The sequence below is a fragment of the Mauremys reevesii genome, linkage group 8, assembly GCF_016161935.1.
Source record: "Mauremys reevesii isolate NIE-2019 linkage group 8, ASM1616193v1, whole genome shotgun sequence".
NCBI lineage: Eukaryota > Metazoa > Chordata > Testudines > Geoemydidae > Mauremys > Mauremys reevesii.
The window spans coordinates 57,755,756-57,781,511 of NC_052630.1; the positions used below are offsets into that span (position 1 = coordinate 57,755,756).

Consider the following 25,756-nt stretch of genomic DNA (forward strand, 5'->3'; position numbering starts at 1 on the left):
CAAATTTGTATGCACATACAGCTCCATTGACTTCAGTCCAAGAATCAGTTTATCCCATTTATAGCAGTTTCCAAGAACAAGTAACAATGGAAAGATGTAAAATTATCTAAAGTTACTTATGGGCTCTGGTTATTGAAGATGAACATCTATTTCTAATACTAAGCTTACTTTAAAAAGGAAAATTAAAAGGACGGTAAATGATCTGTATAAAGTGGTCTAGATATTGCCCACAAATATGCATAAATTATATTTACATCAATCTAAGTTACTGCATGTAAATAGGGCAAAATTTGGTCCAAAGTAGTTTCAGTCTATTGTGTAAATACACAAACTAAAGTATTGCATATTTCACACTTTTAACTTCTATTTTCTTGGTGAATAATATCACAACTTTTTAAGTGTTTGTGTGCTTTGGAGACTGTTTCATTTATTGATTTCATTTGAACTCTTTCAAACCATAAATCTGATTTATAGTTTATCCATGGCAAGAAAGTAAGAGTAACATTGAACTAAAGTGTTAATATAAATACTGTACAGATTGAAAACAAAAATAGAAATAAAAGATCATTTCCATTTTTACTATCGGGTGACTCATAATAAACAGAACTGTAAAAAGGGTTTAATAAATGGGTTAATTTTGTGTGAGGGAAATTGCTGCTATGGAAATGTAATGCAGTGTTGGTACGGGAAATGGAAAAGGTTGGTTTTACAGTATGCAATCAACTAAATCACTAAAAAGATCACAATATCTTCTCCAGTCACCCTTTTACAAAGAGAAACAAACACTGATCCAATGAGATTTTTTTTCCCTATGGAAGAAGTGCAGGACTGAGCTTCTGGGCCAACTAAAATGACCATGTCTCCTGGTTTGACCAGAACAGTCATAGATTTTCACATTCACCCTCCCTGCCCGCTTCCCCAACAAACCTTTGTTTTGGATGTAATGGCCAGCACAACAGAGTCCTGGTCCATGACAAGGAGTCCTAGGTGCTATGATAATACTACTCCTAACAATAAACTAGTAAGTAGAATTTGCTCTGCATTTGCTTGGAAGAAACAGACCAATGGGAAGCATTTATTGTGAACAGTGTTTGTAGTGAAGAGAGGTTGAAAGCATGTAGACAACATCAGAACTATTTTTGTCTTGCTCACAGTGAATTTTAACATTGTTTAATCAGTGCTTCATATTGCATTGAGATCAATAAGCAACTGAAAAAATCAGCCCCTCACAGAAATAGTTATGTTGCTGATGACTGAACAGTTGACTGTAGGGACAAGAAGTTTTGAAATGTGTGCTGATCCTTTGCATATCTATTTTGCAACCCTAAAATAACTGTATGTAATCACCTTTTCCACATCTGTTACAAACTGCCCCTGATTTTGGTGTAGGCAGTAGGTGTGGTTTGCAAGTAGAATCATAGAATATCAAGCTTGGAAGGGAGCTCAGGAGGTCATCTAATCCAACCCCCCTGCTTGAAACAGGACCAATCCCCAGACAGATTTTTACCTCAGTTCCCTAAATAGCACCCTCAAGGATTGAGCTGACAACCCTTGATTTACCAGGCTAATGCTCAAACCACTGAGCTATCTCTCCTCTTATTCAGGCAATTGTCTGTGGATTCATTTTAGTTCTTTGATTTGGTTGGTAGGCACTCTTCTGTGAGGGAGTATGCTCCTACGCCGGCTCTGTAAGAGCTGAGTTGGGTCAGGTGGGCCCAGTCAGCTAAGTAGGCTGCAAACAGGGGAGCTTTGGGCTAGAGGCAGCTAATTAGAGAAAAGCTCACTTGTGAGGGATAGGGAGGGCTTCTACAAAAGACAGGAAACTGTAAGCAGAAGGGGCAGCAGGAAGAAGGCTGTAGTCACTCCCTGGAGTGTTTCAGGGACTGCAAAGTTACTCCAAGGGAGGAGGGCGTGAAGAGAGTGGCAAACCCAGAGGAGTGAGGAAGGCTAGAAAGTATGGAAGCAGCTCAGGGAAAGGTAGCAAGGTGCAGGGAATAGAGTTTACTGCTGTGTAGACCCTGAGCTGGAATCTGGATTAGACCTGTGTTCCCCTGAACAGCCACTGTGAGATAGGAAAACAGAAAACTGCCTGAGACAACTGCAGAGTAGGAAACTTGATTCATGGGCAGCAGCTGACCTGCTGACTTGGAGAGGCTAGCCCCTGCCTGAGGCCCCCACCTGGCCATGGGCCCCCAACCCCATGGCCATCTGTAACCCTAGCTAGGGTAGCCAATTTTGGTTGGATGTAATCCTAGAGGTTTCATTGCATTACATAAATGTTAATTAAAGCTTAATCTTTAATTCCTGGAAACTCCAGGACAATCCTGAATGCTTGGCATCCCTAACCCAGCTCCAGCATGCTTGTATTTAGTAGATAAAGATGAGTGACCAGACCAGCCTGCCTGGGCTGGGGCCAAGGGGGAAGGGCAAGCAGGAGGGGACCTTTGGGGAGAATATTGGACAGGGCCATACCAGGCTGTTGGGGGAGGTGCAGCCTTCCCCTGCCTATGCTACCCGCCACCTATGCTTGATGTACTCTTCCCTCAGGGAAACCACAATAGTGACCTGGCTGGAGGACTGAGTCATGAAGAGGACAGCTGTGGCTCCTGAAAGCTGAAGAGGAAGTGTGGAAGAGAAAATGGGATTTAACTGCTGGAAGGGGGTGAGCTAATCTCGAGAACTGCCAGGGAGCAACACTATCTAGTGGTAAGTACAACAAGCCATCACATCTTCATTTGAACTATTTTCTGTTCATGGTATGTATTCTGCCTCCTAAGTCACACTAGAGAGACAAGGTGGGTGAGGTAATATCTTCTATTGGGCCAGCTTCTGTTGATCAGAAAGACAAGCTTTAAAGCTTACACAGAGCTTTTGTTCAAGTCTGGGAAACATACTCTGAGTGTCATAGCTAAATACAAGGTGGAACAGATTGTTTAATGTAAGTAGCTAACATACATTTCAAGGTGAAGTGGCCCATTAATACCACTCCAGTCATAGGTGGGAGAAGAAGGTAGAGAGTGAGAAAGTATTAGTGGATTAATAAACCATAAATCCAGTGTCTCCATTCAGTCTGATTTTAAGCTTCCAGGCTCATCTTTTGAAGGTGAAGTACAAATTTCCATGAGAATGAGGACTGAGAGGTCAGGTATGGATTGATCATTTTGTGAAAAAGTGTTCCCTCACAGGTGATACGGTGTTTGTCTTTTATCATTTTCCTGTGCAAGTTGATTTCAGAGCGTAGTGATTGGTTTCATGCACATAATTCTTTGGCATTTAATGCACTGCATGAGGTGTGCTATATGTTGTGGTAGGCATGTGTAGTGCCCATGGATCTTGAAAGGTAACCTATAGACCTCCTGGCTGTGGTGCTCTGTCCCATTTAGTGGTACCGAGACCACTTACTCACAGAGATTAATGAATCTGCTCTACAGCCTTAGCTAACAGTCAGTTAGCCTGAGGCTCATGCACTAAGCTCCAGAGATCCCAGGTTCGCTCCCGCCTGCCAACGACTGGGGTCTGTTGGTGTTACACATTAATCATTGTTGTGATATTTTCATTGTTCTGGAAGGGTCTAGTACCACTTTAGTTTGGTGTGACCTGCTCTGTGGGGAGCTTGCTTCTGATAATGAACTTGGAGAGGCTGGGGGTTGGTTGAAGGCCAGAAGAGGGCGTTCAGGAAAGTCATATGATAGCTTCTAGTCTCTGATTCAACAACTGAGACTCTTCAAAACAATATAATTAAAATAACAAATGACTAACCTGGAATAGCAAATAACAAACAGTGAATGTTTTTGTTTGTGCAGAAATACCTGTATGTACATGCAAACAAAGCTATTTGTAGAAACAGCCATTGTCCAAACACTTCTGCAAACAAAACCTCTTTGCAAGAATGTTCCAGACTAGAAAATAGGAAAGGCTGTGAACACAGCTGAAACAAACTGCCATTTTGACTCTGAAAGAATGCAAATGCTGATCTTGCAACAGCCCACCTTGGCATCATTAGTAGCTTAGCTCAAATCATCTGATCGGTGATTTCCGAAGTCAACTGACATTTTGTCCATTTGGAGTTTCAGTCCAAGCATGATCATCAATAAAAGAATTGCCATCATCCCTCTGTGAAGAGAACTTGCTTAATAAGTAAGAACACATATCCATATCCTCAAATTTCTAAAACTTTATTTCACTATAATGATTTCAATTAGATTCTCCTAATGTCTGCATTAATAATGCTTATTAAATAAGATAGCTTAAATTCCAACTGGAAAACTTATCCAAACTTGTTTCCCTATAAATATATTTCAACTCTCAACTTCTTACTAGGATAAGCATGTACAATGTGAATTTTTAAGTGTATGTATATAAATACATCACTGTCCAAAGCAAAATTAAATTCTGTTGTTCTTTTAAAACTCTCAACATAAAATCCTGGTCCCATTGAAGTCTGTAGAAATGTTGCCCTTGAATTTAGTGGAGTTGGGATTTAACTCTCCATTCATGACTTGCCTTGTTTTACATTAATTGCCTCAAACTATTTCTGTTCCCCAATGGCATAAATTATGAAGCTAACTGGTACAGTTAAAGCAGTACAACTGTTTGTGCAGATAAGACGACCATATATAAACCAACCATCCCAAATTGTGCCACCCCTGGAAAATATCAATTTAGGAATTATGGTGGGCTTACTTGGGATGTAAGCCTGAGGGAATATTTGTATTGTGGTGGTATGCCTCCCTACTCCCTCCATCAAATAACTTCATTCAGAGATTTTCTTTTTTCATGTGTAATGCGCAGCCAGGGTTGGTTTTAGGGACAAGCGAACAAGGTGGTGGTTGTGGGCACCAACTGCATCTCTGTACTGCTCAGCTTTTTTTTTCTTTTCAGTTTCTATGCGGGAGGAGGAGGGGTGGGAGGAAGGAGAGTTGTTTTCCACCTTGGCTGTTTTCCGGCCTGGCTGGTAGAACGCCTAGGGCCAGGCCTATTCGCAACAGACCAAAATAATAAAGAAGAGCACTACAGTTCTTTAAATATTTAATAAATTCATTGTATTGGGGAATTAGAGGGTTGTTGGGTCATTCCAATAGAATCAAAAAAAGCTGAGGCAAAAGGGAAGTAGAGGGAATAAATATTGACAAGTATTTTTCCATGATAGTACATTGCTGTATGTGTATGTAGTAAGAAGAGATGATTTTACTTTAATATATCACTGACTTATTTAAAACCTCACTTGAGCAAGTTATTCATTTATATACTGAAATGAGAATGAATAAATTAGCCTTTAAAACTTAGTGACAGCTCTAAAGATTCCATCTGTAATAAAGATTTTGAAAGAGCAGATGTAATCTTCAATTATTTCTCCAATAGCATCGGAACCAGATTTGGGGTAATCAGTATTATAAGAAGAGAGACATCTCCCCTTTACGTATGTTGGAAACCTCTCTATACCTGCTACTCCTTCCTTGCTGTGTAGAGAATTATCTGATCAGAGTTTTCACTTTGCTGCATTTTATCTTCTTTGCATCATGGAAGCTTCAAACAAAGAGCTACCAATAGCAAGGTTGCAAGGAGAAGCCAGTCACAGAGGAAAGAGGATGACATGCCTAGACTATAAAAGGAATCAGTTTGCAGCTGGTCCTGAATGTAGATTTTTATATTAAGGTATGTTTGTGGGTTTTAGAACCTGATGGAAAGACTCACATTGACTTCAATGGGCTTTGGTTCAGACCTATAATGCAAAACAAAAATGTGATCTATATATATTAAAATAATTTCTTAAGGGAATCCAAACAACACGTTAAGTCTGAAGTAACATTTTTGTCTATTCTTTATTCTTTTAAATAGTCCCAAAAGAACAATACAGCGTAGGATCACAACCTTTTAATTGCTGTTTTGTGCTGACTAATGCCCATTTATACCAGTCACAAAACTAGCATGTAACCGGGTACAATTAACATCTCAGGTGAAAGGAGAGACCCAATATGCAAGAGCGAGGTTGTTGCAGGTCAAGGCTGAAGTGCATTAACAGAAGTGAGTGGGAAGTTAGCACAGCCAGTGTCTGACTGTAATGTGCTTGATTGAAATATTGTAATATGCTTGTCTTTCTTACTTTCATTCCAACTATATTTTTAAAAGCGTGATAAATAATTGCATATGGTTTAGATCAATAATATGTTTGCTGAATAACAACCTTGGCACTCAGGTATCAGAGGGGTAGCCGTGTTAGTCTGGATCTGTAAAAGCAGCAAAGAATCTTGTGGCACCTTATAGACTAACAGACGTTTTGGAGCATCCGACGAAGTGGGTATTCACCCACGAAAGCTCATGCTCCAAAACGTCTGTTAGTCTATAAGGTGCCACAAGACTCTTTGCAACCTTGGCACTATACATAGTTCCAATAAAATATCTGTACGTGATGTCACTCTATTCTTAGAGGATCAAAGCCTGCCTGATATTCAGAACACTATTTTTTTATTTTTTTATCTATTCTGGCAAATTATTCTAAACCAGTTCTCCAAACAGTTTTCAAGATGCCAGTTAAGTTTGTGAAATGGAAAAGTGAGGATTACCTACCAACCCTCCCTCCCACCTCTTTAAAACTATGTGCACATGCTTTGATGTATCCATTAGGGATTTAAATACATTCTGAATATTATCTATTCACATGCCTCCATTTAACCTAAAGATCAACTTCAATTCCAAGAAAATACTTTTAAAATTAAAGAATCCATTGGGTCAGGTACAACTCAAGCTCCTCAGCTTGGTGTATATCTAAAATGAAGTCCCTGTACAATTGGAACCTTGACGGCAGACCCTATACCAAAGCCATGGAGACTGAACTCCTCTCCACGAGAGGTGAGTCCTTCAGAAGGAAGCAGTATGTTTCACTGCTACTTCCCATGTTTGCTATTTATTTGTTGGTGCAACTGTAATACAAGATCCAACTGAGATCAGGGCTGTATGGTGCTTTATAAACACATGGTGAGGCTGTCCTTGTCTCAATGACCTTGCAGTCTAAGTATTCCAGAAGACCAATTTTGGGGTTAGGAAAACAGAGACATAAAGATTAAGTGACTAGACCAATGTCCTGTAGCAGAGCTGGGAATAGAACTCCTCCTGAGTCCCACCCTGGTATATTGTTCATTGGATCAGACTTTTTCAGTGCTTTGCTTATCTCAGTAAATAGAGGAATTCAGGCTCCAGCACTATTAATATGGCACCATTTAAAATATTTCTAAAAAATTTTACTCACTTTAACACACAAGCTAGGTATAATCTCAAGTGTTTGGAGCTACACCACTTTACCTGTTGGGATCACAGTTTGCTTCCAAGACTCATAATGTTTGCCCTTTAAAGTCCTGCTAGTTGCCTTAATGTCTTAGAATACTACAAATACTGTGATAAGTTATCTAATTGTTCCTTTTGTAGTAATTTAGAGAAGCTTAAGTAATGCTACAAAGGCTGAGTTTACCTGAATGTTTGATAAAAGCACCAACTGAGACCACCTTACATTTTTCCTGCATGACGAACTTCTCCCAGACCCCAACCTGAATCTTTTAGAATTTTTTTTTTTTTGCTGCTCTGTGCTTCTCCCCTGCCCCCTCCACATGAGACTGAAAGAATGCTAAGAGAGCAGTTGATCCCATGGTAGTTCTTCCTGCTTGTGGCCAGGCTAGTATTGGAAATCTTGAAAGAAAAATCGATTCCAGCTCTGCAGACTAAATATTTTGGAAGTATCCAAGCATGAGTGCTCAACTAATTTTATATTTTCTTACACAGTGGGTGAAATCCATTTGCATCTTTCATGCAACTGAGTTTACCATAAGCAATGGAGCTACAATGATGTAGATCAGCAGAGGATCTCACTCTACAGTGGCATGTTGGGTTACGTGAGCTTCAAAGGGGTTAAATTGACCTCTTCATTCTGCAATATTTTATAATTTATATGTGAAACACACTTGTATAGCTCTTGGGGAATTAAGGTTCTGAGCACTCTGGGCACTATCCAGCAAAGCATCTAATCATGTGCTTAAGTTTAAACATGAGAGTAATCCTATCCCTGTTTGTTCTCAAAGCATTTCAGCATATGCTTGTAATTAAGCACTGGCTTAAGTGCTTTGCTGAATCAGGCCCTAAAAAAGGAAATAAGGTTACCAGCAAACTGTTGCCCAGGATGACTGTCTTTATATACTCTCTAAAGGTTAAAATATCTGATGCTCACCTGTTTAGAAATAAGGAAGGAAAGCTGCAATAAGTTATCCTGCATCTTGGGACAATGTAGAACTGCTGTTCCTGCACTGCAGAAATTGTTTGGTGCATCTCAAAAGGAAAAGAAATTCCAAGGCTTTGTTTCTCTGAAAAATGAAGGAAGCTGTTGGAATGTACCTGACTGATCAAAGCCCACTAGTCAGTGGGAACACTCCTATTAGCTTATAGAATATTGGGGTTGGAAGGGATCTCAGGAGATTTAGTCCAACCCCCTGCTTACAGCAGGGCCAGTCCCTAGACAGATTTTTACCCCAGTTCCCTATATGGCTCCCTCAAGGATTGAGCTTGCAATGCTGGGTTTAGCAGGCCAGTGCTCAAACCACTGAGCTATCCCTCCCCCTAGATGGTTTCAATGGGCTCTGAATTAATTCCCCCCCCCCGTCCCCGCCAGTGCTGCGCACCTACAGCTTCCTTTGACTTCCTTGAAAGCTGCAGGTACTTAGCTCCTCTGAGAATCAGTCCATAAACCCTCAGGTTTTTACCTTCTTTCCTATTTTAAAAGCTATGCTTATGTCACTGAATTACAGGTATTCTAGTTCTAGCACAGTATGTCTTAAACAAGCACACCATGCAAAAACGTCAATCTTTTTGATGTGGTAAAACTTAAATGAAATCCATACTATGCATTAAAAATAATGTAATTGCTTTTCTTTTCCATAAAAAAGCATATTTCTCTCTTGCCCTTCTCCATAATGTCATTTGCCCTGCAGTAAAATGAACTGTTCTGAATCTTCTAATGGGGGATTTAAAAGCTGCCTCTAACACTGAGAAATGTTACCTTTTCTAATTCTTCTAACAAAAAGACATATTTCCCGAGCAATACCCTAACTTTGTATTTGGATGTTTTCCATATTTTGCTCACATTTTGAAACTCATTGCTGTAAAAATCTTGGATAGGAGAGAACTGTGTTCTCATAATAAAATATAGACTGAAAGCAATCTGATGAAAATAATCTATGCCAACTCTTTGATTTAAGATAGCTTTCTATCTTTATATTAGTTTTTGACATATGGTACCCCCATTATACCTTTTCTCTTATCTATAGGACATTAAATATTTAAACTATAAGGTTTGCTATCTACTGTTTATAAAATACAGCCTTTCACTCAAAATGCAGCTAAAGTGCATTTGGCATTAACTGAAAAGGGCTTATTTATTTTTATATATGTGATGCTTTGCTTAAAGTTGCTTCTGCCATCCATTTTCAGGGGTCTTCAAGTTGGACATAACAAAATGGAAAATCATTCCAGCATGAAACTTGATATAAGACCATAGGGATGCAAAGGCCAGCTTCTAATCTGGCATAAACCTGCATGGGTCAACTGTCAACTTCCCTCCTGGACACCATTCCCACCCCACATTCTACCCTCTGCTCTAGCCCACGCTGGAGGTCCACCTCCAACAGTACCTTCAGGAACCCTGCCTGCCACTTTATACCAGCTGAGGTGGTTGCCCTAATTTTTTAATTAAAACTTTGAATATTTTTTGTGTTTCTAAGTACAAAATCAAAGGAAAGAGATCCAAGCTGAAAGGTACTTCTTTACACTTTCAGAAACAGCAGCTTCAAGATTTTGTGCGGCTACACCAAAATTAATTAAAGTGGTATTTTATTTTTAAAGGCAAATCTGTCAAAACAAGTAAATAAAATGCAAAGCTGGGTAAGACTGCAAACCTAAATTCAGCTCTGGCACGAACTTCTGCAATTCCTTTTGGCAACATTAGGACTAGGGAAGAACTTAGTATGCTGGGACATATCTCCAGCTAGTGTAAATTAGTATTGCTATATTGACTTTAATGTAGCAAGGCCAGTTAATACCAGCTAAGGATCTGGATTGTGAACATGACAGGCACTGTCATCTGCCACTTTTCCTTCATGCCATCCTCACCTCCCCCCTCCCCTCCAAAAAAAGTGTTCTCACCAGAATCTTCAGGCAAAACTATTTACACTGAATAAGGACTACAGGATTTTCCATTGACTAATTATGAAACAAGCTCTTTCCAGAAAAACAAATATTCATAGAGAAGTACTAAGCCTGTCATTTACAGTAAGGCCACAAATTTCTCTGGCAGTTTTAAAAGGCCTTAAAGTGGGAATGCAGCTATTTTACCACATTCCTCTGCTCTGTCTAGAAACAGCTATGAATCCCATGGCAAAGCACTTGTCTCCATCCCTCTTAAGAGGCAGGTCAATGCAGAAGATAACAGACTTATACCACTTCCTGTTACTCCATTAGCATAAATGGTAGAGGTGGGTGGGTGTAAAAATTCAAAACAAAACATTCCCTGCATAATCTTCACCTACTGGGGAGAGGATGAGAACAAACAAATGACATCCCGGTCCTGTTGCTTAATGCCATATTGGAAGGCACGCAGATACCGGGGGTGCGGTATAAGGTCCTGTGTAGAATAGAGATGATACATGGCTAACCAAGTTTGCACCTGTGCTAGATGGACTCCCTTGTACTGTTAATTCACTTGTGACGTAGAGGGGTGTAACCAATATGTGTCTCAATAAAGGTTTCAAAAATCCTTATTTGGGAACCCTCTTTCTCCTCTCACTATGTGGGCGTAAAACATTTGTTTTTGCCAATAAAGTCATTAGTATCTCATACTAATTATATCAACTGTGGAGTAATTAGTACTTTATATTGTGATAGAGAATCAGGTCAATTGTCGGTTCATATTACGCTATGAAAGTGTACCTAATAGTACCAAAATCAACTCTCTACTTCCTGGGAATAAGAATTACTCTCAGCAAACAGCATTAGCAACAGGAAATTACAAAGCACATGTTTCTTCATTACCCACTAGAAATAGCATCACCAGAAACAGCATCATGATCAAAAAAGAGAACTGTGTTGGGAAGTTTTCTTTTGCCATGGCAACCATTGCTGCAAGACAAATGCACAGTTTTGGGGATGGAGGATAGGCTTCAGTAGACAAAGTATTACAGTGAAAATCACCTTTGTGCAGAGAGTCCCAGAAGTTCTAGATGCCAAATTTCTCTCTACCCTTATTTTGAGGTATGGAGTGGTGTATAGGTCTTGTGGTAGCCCTTTGACTGAAATGCATTTCATCCTTGAAGCATTTACCATTGGGCTATGTCTACATTGCACAAAACTAGTGGTGGTATGGACACCAAGTGTAGCTACACAGTGCAGCGAAAAGCAAGTTGAATTCACGCTGTGGTGTGTAGCTACACATCTTAATGAAAGTCCAAGGAAGTGGGGAAAGACTCTGGCAGCAAGGAGTTGCTGAAGCCTTTCCCCACTGCCTCCCCTCTGCTAGACCCTTTCTCTCCTGCTGAAGTCTCTCTGTGGTGGGGAAAGACTTCGGCAATGGAGAGACAGTGGTATACTACACTGCTTAAAAAAGGTGTAGGCTAGACACTGGAAGCACTGCTTGGGCATGCAGAGAGCCATATAGCGTACATATATAAGGGTTCAGATGTGTCTTTACATGCTTAAACAGTGCCTCTCTGCTATACCTCTGGGGGGAGGGGTAAGGAGCAGGGCCGGTATAGGCATTCCACATTCCACTGTAAGGATTGTGCAGTGTAGACATACCCTAAGTATGAAGACTTCTGTTACATCATTATAGTGGAATGCATGTAGAAGTTATACATTAATCATTAAACTACATAGGCCAATCTCCTGTGGAGAATTTCAATCAGTTACTCCTGCACTGAACCAATAACCTGTGACTTCTCTGACTTCCTGAGATTCATCCAGCTATTAATTTGAAGACATCAAGAGATGAAGACTAAACCACTTCTCCCGATGGTTTGTTCCACTGGTTAATCATTCTCACCCTTTAAAAATAAGTAAATAAAGGCTAAATTCAATTTCAAGCACAGGAAGTGCCCAAGTACTCTCAGTATTTATGAAGATAAATATGATATGATATACTGGAGTATGTAAGGAACCTAAGCAGTTACACAGGATCGAATGAAAAGCATGATTCAGGCAGGAGGGGAAAAAATGTATATTGTATAATTATCTTACTCTGATGTTCAGTTCTCTTTATAGATTTGTAGACTGTTATAAGTAAGTTCTTTAGATGCTGTAAACCAGTGTACCTTTTCAGACGTTAATAGAGCTTTTCTGATTGTCAGTAGCTGAACATTTGATCCTGTATCTACCTGTTTTGAGCTTTTCATAATTGCTTGGTGAATTCTAATTCTGTTAGTTCTCAGGGACTACTTTTTCTCTCAATTTTACCTGATGGATCATTAAAGTGTCATTGTAACATAAGCTTATTTAAAGATATTCCTGACTGCTTTGGCAATAGAAAAGAACTTGGAATTTAGTTTCTAAAAGTCAATATCTCTTCATTTAATATAATTACTAAAAGACATAACTTATAGAAATTAGACATTAACTCTACATTTATGATATTTAATGTCTGCACTAGACAGCATACATGTAAATGGGAATTTTTAAAAGTGGTATTTTAGAACTATAATACATCAAGATCTTCACTACATGACTTTTGGGAAGCAGCAGCAAATCAATTCAGAAGTGAGTTATGGATTATAAATGTCTAGAGAACTTGTCCAATAAATAATGGCATTAAAAATCTGTTCCACAGTTAATATTTTAACACAAGACTGTGCAGGTTGCTGTGACCAAAATATGAATTGAATTGAGACCACCTTTGTTGTAGTTCATAGAGAACATAAGAACGACCATACCAGGTCAGCCCAAAGGTCCATCTAGTCCAGTATCCTGTCCTCTGGCAGTGGCCAATGCCAGGTGCCCCAGAGGGAATGAACAGAACAGATAATCATCAAGTGATCCATCCCCTGTCACCCATCCCTAGCTTCTGGCAAACAGAGGCTAGGGACACCATCCTTGCCCATCCTGGCTAATAGCCATTGATGGACCTATCCTCCATGGATTTATCTAGTTCTTTTTTAAACCCTGTCATAGTCTTGGCCTTCACAATATCCTCTGGCAAAGAGTTCCACAGGCTGACTGTGTGTTGTGTGAAGGAATACTTCCTTTTGTTTGTTTTTAAACCTGCTGCCTATTAATTTCATTTGGTGATCCCTAGTTCATGTGTTATGAGAGAGAGTAAATAGCACTTCCTTATTTACTTTCTCCACACAAGTCATGATTTTTATAGACTCTATCATATCCCTCTTAGTTGTCTTTTCCAAGCTGAAAAGTCCCAGTCTTATTAATCTGTCCTCAAACGGAAGCTATTCCATACCCTTAATAGTTTTTGTTGCCCTTTTCTGAACCTTTTTCAATTCCTATATATATATATTTGAGATGGGGTGACCACATCTGCACACACTATACAAGATATGGGCAAAGAATGGATTTATATAAAGGCAATATAATATTTTCTGTCTTAATATCTATCCCTTTCTTAATGATTCCAAATATTGTTAGCTTTTTTTTTGTCTGCTGCTGCACATTGAGTGGATGTATTCAGAGAACTATCAACAGTGACTCAATTATCTTTCTTGAGTGGAAACAGCTAATTTAGACCCCACCATTTTATAGGTATAGTTAGGATTATGTTTTCCAGTGTGCATTGGCTTGCATTTATCAACATTGAATGTCATCTGCCATTTTGTAGCCTAGTCATCCAGTTTTGTGGGATCCCTTTGTAGCTCTTCATGGTCTGCTTGGGACTTAACTATTTTTGGTAGTTTTGTATCATCTGCAAATTTTGTCACCTCACTGTTTACCCCTTTTTGCAGATCATTTGTGAATACATTGAATAGTACTGGTCCCAGTACAGGCCCCTGGGGAACACCACTATTTACCTCTCTCTATTCTGAAAACTAACCATTTATTCCTCTCTTTTAACCAGTTACCAATCCACGAGAGGACCTTCCCTCTTATCCCATGATAGCTTACTTTGCTTAAGAGCCTTTGGTGAGGGACTTTGTCATAGGCCTGGTCTACACTATGCATTTATACCGAATTTAGCAGCGTTAAACTGAATTAACCTGCACCCGTCCACACAATGAAGCCCTTTATATCGATATAAAGGGCTCTTAAAACCAATTTCTGTATTCCTCCCCGATGAGGGGATTAGTGCTGAAATCGGTATTGCCATGTCAGATTAGGGTTAGTGTGGCAGCAAATCGACGGTATTGGCCTCCATGCGGTATGCCGCAGTGCACCATTGTGACCGCTCTGGAAAGCAATCTGAACTCAGATGCACTGGCCAGATAGACAGGAAAAGCCCTGTGAACTTTTGAATTTCATTTCCTGTTTGCCCAGCGTGGAGCTCTGATCAGCACGGGTGGCGATGCAGTCCCAAATCCAAAAAGAGCTCCAGAATGGACCGTACGGGAGATACTGGATCTGATCGCTGTATGGGGAGACAAATCTGTTCTATCAGAGCTCCGTTTCAGAAGACGAAATGCCAAAGCATTTGAAAAAATCTCCAGGCTATGATAGAGTCCACAGCAGGGACTCAGCACAGTGCTGTGTGACAAGCATAACGGAAAGCCAAAGAATCAAATGGACGCTCATGGAGGGAGGATGGGAGGGAGGGGGTACTGAGGACTCCAGCTATCCCACAGTCCCCGCAGTCTCCGAAAAGCATTTGCATTCTTGGCTGAGCTCCCAGTGCCTGAAGGGTCAAAAACATTTTCCCGGGTGTTTCAGGGTATATGTCATCAATTTACCCCCTTCCTCCCCCCGAAAGAAAAGGGGAAAAAATCGTTTCTCACCTTTTTTCAATGTCAGCCGATGTCTACTGCATGCTGCTGGTAGACGGGGTGCTGCAGCGCTGAACAGCAGCATCCCCTCCCTCGTGGCAGATGGTGCAAAATGCCTGATATCCATCCTCATCATCAGCCCGTGAGTGCTCCTGGCTGGCCTCGGTGAGGTCGGCTGGGGGCGCCTGGGCAAAAATGGGAACGACTCCCGGTCATTCCTGGCAGATGGTACAAAAGGCTTGGTAACCGTCCGCATCATAGCAGGTAGAGGCTGAGCTCTATCAGCGCCCCACCCCCCCATGTCTAAAGAAGATTCTGTACTGTCTGGACTATCATAGCAGCGGGAGGCTGTGCTCGTCTCACCCCCACCCTTTAATGTCCTGCCTGGACTATCATAGCAGCTGGAGTCTGCCTCCCCCTCATTTTATCTCACTAACAAGTCACTGTTTCTTATTCCTGCATTCTTTATTACTTCATCACACAAATGGGGGGACACTGCCAAGGTATCCCAGGAGGGTTGGGGGAGGAGGGAAGCAACGGGTGGGGTTGTTGCAGGGGCACCCCCTAGAATGGCATGCAGCTCATCATTTCTGCGGGATCTCTGGGGCTCTGTGCTCTCTGGTTCTCTAGTACACTTGCCCCATATTCTAGGCAGGACTGACTCTATTTTTAGACAAAACATAAAGAAGGGAATGACCTGGGGAGTCATTCCCATTTTTGTCCATGCGCCCCCGGCCGACCTCAGCGAGGCCAGCCAGGAGCACCCATGACAGCAGCAGATGGTACAAAAGGATTGATAACTGTTATCACCAATTTCCAATTGCAGATGGTGCTATAGCTGGTAACCCTCTCTGCTACCTTGCAAAGGCAAGTGAATGCTGCTGTGTAGGACTGCAGTACCGCATCTGTCAGCAGCATCCAGTACACATACCGTGACAGTGACAAAAGGCTAAACGGGCTCCATGATTGCCAGGCCATGGCAATCCAGGGAAAAAGGGCGCGAAATGATTGTCTGCCGTTGCTTTCACGGAGGAAGGATTGAGTGACGACATTTACCCAGAATCACCTGTGACACTGTTTTTGCATTGGGATCTCAACCCAGAATTCCAATGGGCGGGGGAGACTGTGGGAACTATGAGATAGCTACCCACAGTGCAACGCTCTGGAAATCGACGCTAGCCTCAGTACATAGACGCACACCGCCGAATTAATGTGCTTAGTGTAGCCATGTGCACTCGACTTTATACAATCTGTTTTAAAAAACAGTTTCTGTAAAATTGGAATAATCGCGTAGTGTAGACATACCCATAGGCTTTCTGAAAATGTAAGTACAGTATACCCACTGGATCCCCCTTGTCCACATGCTTGTTTACCCCCTCTAACAATGATAGAAGATTGGTGAGGCATGATTTCCCTTTACAAAAACCATGTTGACTCTTTTCTAACAAATTATGTTTATCTATATGCCTGACAATTCTTTACTATAGTTTCAACCTATTTGCCCAGTACTGAAGTTAGGTTTACCATCCTGTAGTTGCCAGGATTACCTCTGGAGCCCTTTTTAAAAATTGGCATCACATTAGCTATCCTTCAGGCATTTTGGTACAGAAGCTGATTTAAATGATAGGTTACAGACTACAGTTAGTAATTCTTCAATTTCACATTTGACTTCCTTCAGAACTCTTGGGTGACTCCCATTTGGTCCTGGTGACTTATCAGTTTGTTCCAAAACCACCTCTAATGACACCTCAATCTGGGACAGTTCCTCAGATTTGTCACCTAAAAAGAATGGCTCAGTTATGGAAATCTTCCTCACATCCTCAGCCGTGAAGACCGATGCAAAGAATGCATTTAGTTTCTCTGCCTTATCATCCTTGAGTGCTCCTTTAGCATTTTGATCATCTAGTGTCCCGCTGGTTTTTAGCAGGCTTCCTGCTTCTGATGTACTTTCTTTGCTATTACTTTTTGAGTCTTTGGCTGGCTGTTTTTCAAATTCTTTTTTGCCTACTGTGGAGGGGGTGGACTAGACCCAAAGACCCCCTGCTGGAAACCTCAGGGTTCTGCCATACCTATCCCAGGAAAAGATCAGTGGAGAGGTCCTCCAAGTGGTCTACAGTGGTTGCGAGGAAGCAACCAATGAGAGGGGCTGCTGGAACAGGCAATTATGGGCCAGGACGACCATATAAAAGGAGCTGCAGAACAGAGCAGTAGTTAGTAGCTGCTTAGAGCTGTAGAAGGAAGGACTGTGTGCTTGGCTGGCAGAGCAGCAGGATCATGAACAGGGAATGGGGGAGTGAGAGGATCTTGGCTGGCTGCTAGGACTGAGCAGAAGACAGTCTGCTAGCAGGGACCTTGGGATAATTGAGCAGCTTCTGGCTGGCTGTGAGGACTGAGTAGGGACTGAGCCCGGGGAGGGCTGCAAGAAGATAGTGTCTCCTGGGAGGAAGTCCTGGAGATAAAGCCCCATACCAGGGCCGGGACTACTTACTGAAAGAACGCAGACGTGCCCAATCAGACGGGGCACTTGTGGGAGTTGGGTGCTGACCCTGTTACACCTTCCTAATTATATTTTACACTTCACTTGCCAAAGTTTATGCTCCTTTCTATTTTCCTCACTAGGATTTAACTTCCACTTTTTAAAGGATGTCTTTTTGCCTCTCACTACTTCTTTTACTTTGTTGTTTAGTCATGATGGCACTTTTTTTGTTCTCTTACTATGTTATTTATTTTGGAGTATACATTTAAATTGAGCCTCTGTTACAGTGTCTTTAAAAAGTTTCAATGCAACTTGCAGGGATTTCACTTTTGGTGCTGTACCCTTTTAATTTCTGTTTAACTAACTTCCTAATTTTTCTGTAGTCCCCCTTTCTGAAATTAAATGTTACCATGTTGGGCTTCTGTGGTGTTTTCCCCACCACAGGGATGTTAAATTTAGTTATATTATTGTCATTATTACCAAGCAGTCCAGCTATATTCACCTCTTGGACCAGATCCTGTGCTCCACTTAGGACTAAATAAAGAATTGCCTTTCCCCTTGTGGATTCCAGAACTAGCTGTTCCAAGAAACAGTCATTTAAGGTTACAAGAAACTTTATCTCTGCATCCTGTCCTGAGGTGAAATGTGCCCAGGTGGTATGGGGATAGTTGAAACCCCCATTATTATTATTATTTATTTATTTACTTTTTTTTTTTTAGCCCCTGTAATCTCGCTGAGCCTTTCACAGTCACTATCACTATCCTGGTCACATGGTTGGTAGTAGATCCCTACTGCTAAATTCTTATAATTGAAGCATGGAATTACTATCCATAGAGATTCTGTGGTACAGCTTGGTTCATTTAAGATTTAAGATTTTTTTACTTCATTTGATTCTATGCTTTCTTTCCACTCCCCCACCAGCATGACCTATTCTGGCCTTCCGATATATTTTGTACCCTGGTATTACTGTGTCCCATTGATTATCCTCATTCCACCAAGTTTCTGTGATGTCTATTATTATCAATATCTTCATTTAATATGAGGCACTTGAGTTCATCCATCTTATTATTTAGGGTTCTAGCATTTGTATTGTTGGGATTTTGTGGTTCCCAATGAGTCTGATGCTGGGTAGAATCAAGGGACTTCGATGCGATGCGATTCAATTCAACAAGGCTTTATTCAGTATGTACAAAAGGAGAGCCCCTGGTACAAAAAATCAGGCAGAGTCCTCCAGCAAGGAGCCCTTCCCCTTGCTATTTTATAGCACATGGCACTTATATAACAAGTTACATAACACGAACCTCTAACCAATCAGATTTAACCTTTCTATATAGGATTTGTTTATCTCATGGTCATAGTTCTCCATTTCGCATGCTGAGCTCACCGCACTCCCCCTGGCCTTCTCTAGAATGTTCCTAGGGTGGTGAGCCACAGCATGCTTCCCTATGCATAAGTACCCTGCAAACCACATTTTATCCAGAATGAACACAAGCATACCCTTCAGTATATAAGCACTTAAAACAATAGCTGTCTGCTGTTACATGATCTAATTGAATGGGACTCTTTTTCATTTGACTGTTTCGCATCAGATCCTACATGTATTTTATAATCTTCCATCCTCTCCTCTTTGTTAGGACATAGAGAATCTCCATTAATAGATCCTCCCCTAAAAGATGTCTCTGTCTGAGCCACGTGCTCCTCTCTACCTGTCAGCTTTCCCCCAGCCCTTAGTTTAAAAATGACCTACAACCTTTTTAATTTTAAGTGGTTCCTGTTACAGTGGGCCCTCATTGTTCTAGATGCCGGACAGAATAAAAAGTCTGTTCACACCCTGAAGACTTTAGTCTCAGGTCCTGATGTAAATACACATACCTGTGAGTAACTTTATGACTGTGAATGGTCCCAGCTGAGTTCAATAAGCCCACTCAGACATAAGTGTTTCCAGGACTGGGGCCTAACTTAACACAAGACACCAGCATTATACCACCAGATGTCTGGTTATTGACCAGAACGCCCGGTCAAAAAGGGACCCTGATGACTCCACTGGTTGGCACCACTGACAGGGCCGTTAAAAGTCTGGTTGGAGGTGCTGCGGGTCTAAGGCAGGCTAGTCCCTACCTGTCCTAGCACTGCGCTGCACCCCAGAAGTGGCCAGCAAGTCCGGCTCCTAGGCGGGATAGGGGCTCCACACGCTGCCCCTGCCCTGAGCACCAGCTTCACACTCCCATTGGATGGGAACCACAGCCAATGGGAGCACAGGGGTGGTGCCTGCGGGCAAGTGCAATGTGCTGAGCCTCCTGGCCCCCCGCCTAGGAGCCAGACCTGCTGGCCGCTTCCAGGGCACAGCGCAGTGCCAGGCCAGGTAGGGACTAGCCTGCCTTAGACCCTGTGTGCCACTGACTGGGAGCCACCCAAAGTAAGCCTGTGTCTGAGCCCCAACCCTCTCTCTCAGCCCTGAGTCCCCCCAGACACAGAGCCCCCTCCTGCATCCCAAACCTGTCATCTCCAGCCCCAGCCCAGAGCCCCCTCCCAGACCTTGAACCCTTCATCCCTGGCCCCACCCCAGAGCCCACACCCCTTCTGCATCCAACCCCTTCCCTCAACCTCCCTTCCTGCACTTGGAATCCCTTGACTCCACCCCCCGAGGCTGGAGCCCCCTCCTTCACCTCAAAATCCTCATCCCTGGCCCCAGCCCAGAGATTGTCCCCCAGCCAGACCCCTTACCTCCTCCCACACCCAACTCCCTGTCCCAGCCCAGAGCCCCCTCTTGCACCCTGAACCTCTAATTTCTGGCCCCACCCCAGAGCCCAGACACCCAGCCAGACCCCTCACCTCCTTCCACACCACAATCCCCTGCCCCAGCCCAATGAAAATGAGTTAGTGTGGGGGGAGCGAGCCACTGAGGAAGGGGGAAATGTAGTGAGCAGGGGGCATCAGGGAAGGAGTGGGGCTAGGGTGTTTGGTTTTGTGCGGTTCGAAAGTTGGCAACCCTAAACAAACAAGAGCAAGGATGGTAAGGAAGGACGAGGGCAATAGTGTTAAGATCACAATCATTTTTTTACAAACTGGCTAGAGCATTACTTAATCATTCCGATTTTTTTAAATATGGCTTGTTCTGCTGTCTTGTGTTATTAAGGCTACACAGGAACTGGCCTAGGAATAGGACAGTTGGGGGCACCGCTCTTCCGCCCCCACAGACTCTCTCAATCTCCTCTCTTGAGTTGGATGGAATACCCCATCCGTTGGTGCTTCTGAGTTACGGATAAGGACTGCTTCTCTACATTCCTACTCTCTTTGGGTATGTCTACACTACAAGAGTAGTTCGATTTAAGTTAGGTCGAATTTGTGGATTCGACCTTATGAAGTCGAATTTGTGTATCCACACTAAGGACACTAATTCGACTTTGTGAGTCCACACTAACGGGGCAAGCGTCGACATTGGAAGCGGTGCATTCTGGGCAGCTATCCCACAGTTCCCACAGTCCCCGCTTCCCATTGGAATGCTGGGTAGAGCCCCCAATGCCTGCTGGGGGAAAAATGTGTCGAGGGTGGTTTGGGGTAACTGTCATCATTCAACCGTCACTCCTGCCCTCCCTCCCTGAAAGCGCCGGCGGGAAATCTGTTTGCGCACTTTTCTGTGGCGCGGACGCCACAGCACTGCGAGCATGGAGCCCACTGCGATCATCGCTGCACTTATGGCCGTTGTCAACTCCTCGCACCTTATCGTCCACCTCTTCCACAGTCAGCTGCTGAGAAATCGGGCGAGGAGGCTCCGGCAGCGCGGTGAGGATATGAAGTGTCAGAGTGGCACAGATCTCTCACAAAGCACGGGATCCCGTGCCGCGGAGATCATGGTGGCAATGGGTCACATTCATGCTATGGGACGGCGATTCTGGGCCCGGGAAACAAGCACGGACTGGTGGGACCGCATAGTGCTGCAGGTCTGGGATGAATCACAGTGGCTGCGAAACTTTAGGATGCGTAAGGGCACTTTCCTTGAACTGTGTGAGTTGTTGTCCCCTGCCCTGAAGCGCCAGGACACCCGGATGCGAGCAGCCCTGAGTATGCAGAAGCGAGTGGCCATAGCCCTCTGGAAACTTGCAATGCCAGACAGCTACCGGTCAGTAGCGAACCACTTTGGCGTGGGCAAATCTACCGTGGGGGTTGCTGTGATGCAAGTAGCCCACGCAATCATTGACCTACTGCTCTCAAAGGTGGTGACCCTGGGAAACGTCCAGGTCGTCACAGATGGCTTCGCCGCGATGGGATTCCCAAACTGCGGTGGGGCTATAGATGGGACTCACATTCCTATCCTGGGACCGGCCCACCAGGCCAGCCAGTATATTAACCGAAAGGGCTACTTTTCAATGGTGCTGCAAGCACTGGTGGACCACAGGGGACATTTTACCAACATCTACGTCGGGTGGCCGGGCAAGGTTCATGACGCGCGTGTTTTCAGGAACTCTTGTCTGTTTAGACGCCTGCAGGAAGGTAGTTTCTTCCCAGACCACAAAATAAGTGTTGGGGATGTGGAGATGCCTACAGTGATCCTCATGGACCCAGCCTACCCACTAATGCCCTGGCTCATGAAGCCCTATACAGGCGCCCTGGACAGTGACAAGGAGCTCTTCAACTACCGGCTGAGCAAGTGCAGAATGGTGGTGGAGTGTGCTTTCGGACGTCTCAAGGGGAGATGGAGGAGCTTACTGACTCGCTCAGATCTCAGCGAAACCAATATTCCCATTGTTATTGCAGCTTGCTGTGTGCTCCACAATCTCTGTGAGAGCAAGGGGGAGACCTTTATGGTGGGATGGGAGGTTGAGGCAAATCGCCTGGCTGCTGATTACGCTCAGCCAGACACCCGTGCGATTAGAAGAGCCCAGCGGAAAGCGCTGTGCATCCGGGAGGCTTTGAAAGCTAGGTTCCTCAGAGAGCAGGGTAACCTATGACTGTCGAGTCTCTTTACAGAGAAGCTGAACCTGCCCCTGTTCCAGTTACTATTGACTTTTTTCAGCGGTTACATACCCCGTTCACCAGGTTTCCCCCCTTCCAACAGACGTTTAAAAATAAAGTTATTGGAACATTTTTAATTAACAAAGTTTTCTTTACTAACGAATTCGCGTTCAAGGGTTCCAACAGGGACACAGACTGTGGTGGGTATGGTGTGCAGTGATGTACAGACCGCTTCTACACTCGAGGACTGACAGGCTCCTGCTCCTACAGCGGTCTCTGGGGGGAGGACGGTTACCGGAGGGTGTGCAGGAAGGGATGGGTTTGCAGGGGGGGGGTGTGGGAAGGGTGGGGTGGTGTGGTGTGGATGGATGGGGCTGGCTGGGGCTCAGGCATCGGAGGGCTCAGGGGCAGGGGAGGGCTCATGGGCGGGGTGGAAGCATGTTAAGGGAAGCCTGCCTTGCCATTTGTGGATGCCAGGCGCTCGGACCCTGGGGCAGCATACACCTCCCAGAGCACCCGGGTGCAGTGTGACTGCACTGTGTGTGTGACCTGTGTGTGTCCTGCTGCCCCCCTGCCCCATGACCTCCTCCTGGCCTGGCTGTCTGTCCTATATTATTAAACCCTTCCTCCCCCTCACACAAAGTCTTCAAAAAAAACAAACGAAACAGAAATGAAGAAAACAAACAGCAAACAACTCAAACACACAACTTGGGAGTTGGGGATGAAATTTGGATTTGGGAGGAGGAGGAGGGAGGAACTCATACTTTTTCATACTGAGAAGTAATGAGCGCTTTGGCCTGCTGGGGGGGTGTGACCAGTTTTCAGTCCCCCCTGCCCCCCCCTTCCCTCTTTTTTTTGGGATTTTGGGTGGTGACTGGTGGGAAGGGACTTTGTTTGCACAGGGGGGGCTCAGGGGGCTCCTGCCTTCCCTGCCTGCGAACATCAGAACATCCACAAGGCGCCAGGCCGTTTGCTCCTTCATTTGTCAAGCAGCGCTTTGCTGAGCCTGCTGGTCTCTCCTCCTGCACCTGTCCTCCTGTTGCTGCTGCGGCTGCTGCGAGAGGAGCTCTCCCTCCACTGGCTGCTCTGCTGGCTCTGCTGGCTGCAGGGCCATCAGTTTCAGCAGACATCTGTCCTGGAGTCTTTTTTTTTCGCCACCTAATCCGCCAGCGCCTCTGTGAGTGAGGGGGGGGGCAGTGGGGAAAGAAGAGCGTGTGTGGATGGGAAAAGAAGGAATTTTTCCTTGCAAAGATACATGCGAAAAAAAAAACACAGTCTAGTCTGTTTCTCTCAGAACAACCCCATACACACACTATCTCATGCTCTCTCAGGACAAGTTCGATTTTCGGCATTCTTTCATGCATCAGCGGGGCAGGGGGGCAGGCAGAACCCATGCAGTAGCCAGGGCCTGTAAGCCGTAAACTTTAGGCTGTCTGGAAAGCATAAAGTCTGACCCTGTTCCACCCCCTCGCGGCTGTCCCCGGGAAAGATCCCTGTATGCTTTCCCTCTGCAGCCTCCACCACGTGGCTGTTAAATGACGGTCATTGTTATGCAAAGGAAAAGTCAAGCATTCCCAATAGTAACATTACAGTAATTCCCCTAATTAGATGCAGCAGTCACCGAGCGAGATCACCCTGAGGCGGGTCACTAAGAGAGACAGAGAGCGCATGCTGCGTGAAACCCTGCACAGACCAGGGCCCTATGCTGCCATGCTCGTGGAGGCAATGCTCCCACTGTACCTGAGGATAGCCTGGCGCGGAAGAGTGTGCTTCCACGGAGCATCCAATAAGGCACCTCTCCCCAGGAACCTCCTGCGGAGGCTTTTCGAGTACCTCTACGAGAGCTTCGTGGAACTGTCTGAAGAGGATTTCTGTTCTATCCCTATATGTATTGACCTTCTTTTCATATAGTTTTTATTCCTGTTTTTTAAAAAATAAATGTTTACATGTTTATAGCACTTACCGACTGATCCTTCCCCTGATTCAGAGTCCGGGTTAACGGCCGGGGAGGGTTGTTAGGGGACCTCTGTGAGGCTGATGAAGAGATCCTGGCTGTCAGGGAAAGCAGTAGTGTAAGCGCTGTCGCCTGTCTCGTCCTGCACAAACCCTTCCTCATCTTCCCCACCCGTGAACATCATCGAGAAACTGCCCGTCGACACTATCCCATCCTCAGAGTCCACGGTCACTGGTGGGGCAGTGGTGGCAGACCCACCGAGAAAGGCATGCAGTGCCTCGTAGAAGCGGCATGTCTGGGGCTGGGCTCCGGAGCGTCCGTTTGCCGCTTTGATTTTTTGGTAGCCTTGTCTCAGGTCCTTGATTTTCACGCGGCACTGCGTTGCATCCCGGCTGTATCCTCTGAGTGCCATGGCTTTGGAGACCTTCTCGTAGGTCTTTGCATTCCGTTTTTTGGAGCGCAGCTCCGAAAGCACGGACTCATCGCCCCACACAGCGATCAGATCCAAGACTTCCCGGTCAGTCCATGCTGGGGCCCTCTTTCTACTCTGAGATTGCATGGACCCCTCTGCTGGAGAGCTCTGCATCGCTGCCAGTGCTGCTGAGCTCGCCCCGATGTCCAACCAGGAATTGAGATTCAAACTGGCCAGACAGGAAAAGGAATTCAAATTTTCCCGGGGCTTTTCCTGTATGGCTGATCAGAACATGTGAGCTCGGACTGCTGTCCAGAGCGTCAACATAGTGGTGCACTGTGGGATAGCTCCCGGAGCTACTAAGGTTGATTTCCATCCACACATAGGCTAACTTGACATAGCCATGTCGAATTTAGCGCTATTCCCCTCGTTGGGGTGGAGTACCGAATTCGAACTAAAGAGCCCTCTAGGTCGAACTAATTAGCTTCCTGGTGTGGACGGTTGCATGGTTAAATCGAATTAACACTGCTAAATTCGACATAAACTCCTAGTGTAGACCAGGCCTTTCTCTTTCTCTTTTTTTTTCTCTCTCTCTCATTTGAATAGACTGTCTCTATGTAATTGAACAAATCCCACTGTCTGCTTAATGTTCAGCCAGGAAGAACACTGGAACCATGTGTGGGCTGGGGGCAGGGCCGGCTCTAGACCCCAGCGTGCCAAGCACGCGCTTGGGGCGGCATGCCGCCGGGAGGGCGGCAGGCGGGTCCTGTGGACCTCCCTCAGGCATGCCTGCAGATGCTCCACCGGAGCCGCGGGACCAGTGGACCCTCCGCAGGCATGTCTGCAGGAGGTCCACTGGAGCCGTGGGACTGGCGACTGCCAGAGCGCCCCCCGTGGCGTGCTGCCCTGTTTGGGGCGGCGCAATTGCTAGAGCTGCCCCTGGCTGGGGGTAGCCTAACCGCACACTAAGCATTAATTTCAGGCAAGGAGCTTTCCCTCACATTTAAATATAT

At 44.4% G+C, this 25,756-nt stretch overlaps 1 long non-coding RNA gene across 2 annotated transcripts; it reads left to right on the top strand.

Annotated features, from left to right (window-relative positions):
• Positions 1 to 1,851: 1,851 nt before the first annotated feature.
• LOC120369794 lies at positions 1,852 to 9,685 on the top strand. 2 transcript variants are annotated; one of them, XR_005583427.1, is made up of 3 exons: positions 1,852 to 1,977; positions 2,548 to 2,706; positions 9,472 to 9,685. It is a non-coding gene; the product is annotated as an uncharacterized LOC120369794 (long non-coding RNA). The 2 variants fall into 2 exon arrangements; XR_005583426.1 differs by having other exon boundaries at positions 1,853 to 1,954.
• The last annotated feature ends 16,071 nt before the right edge of the window (positions 9,686 to 25,756 follow it).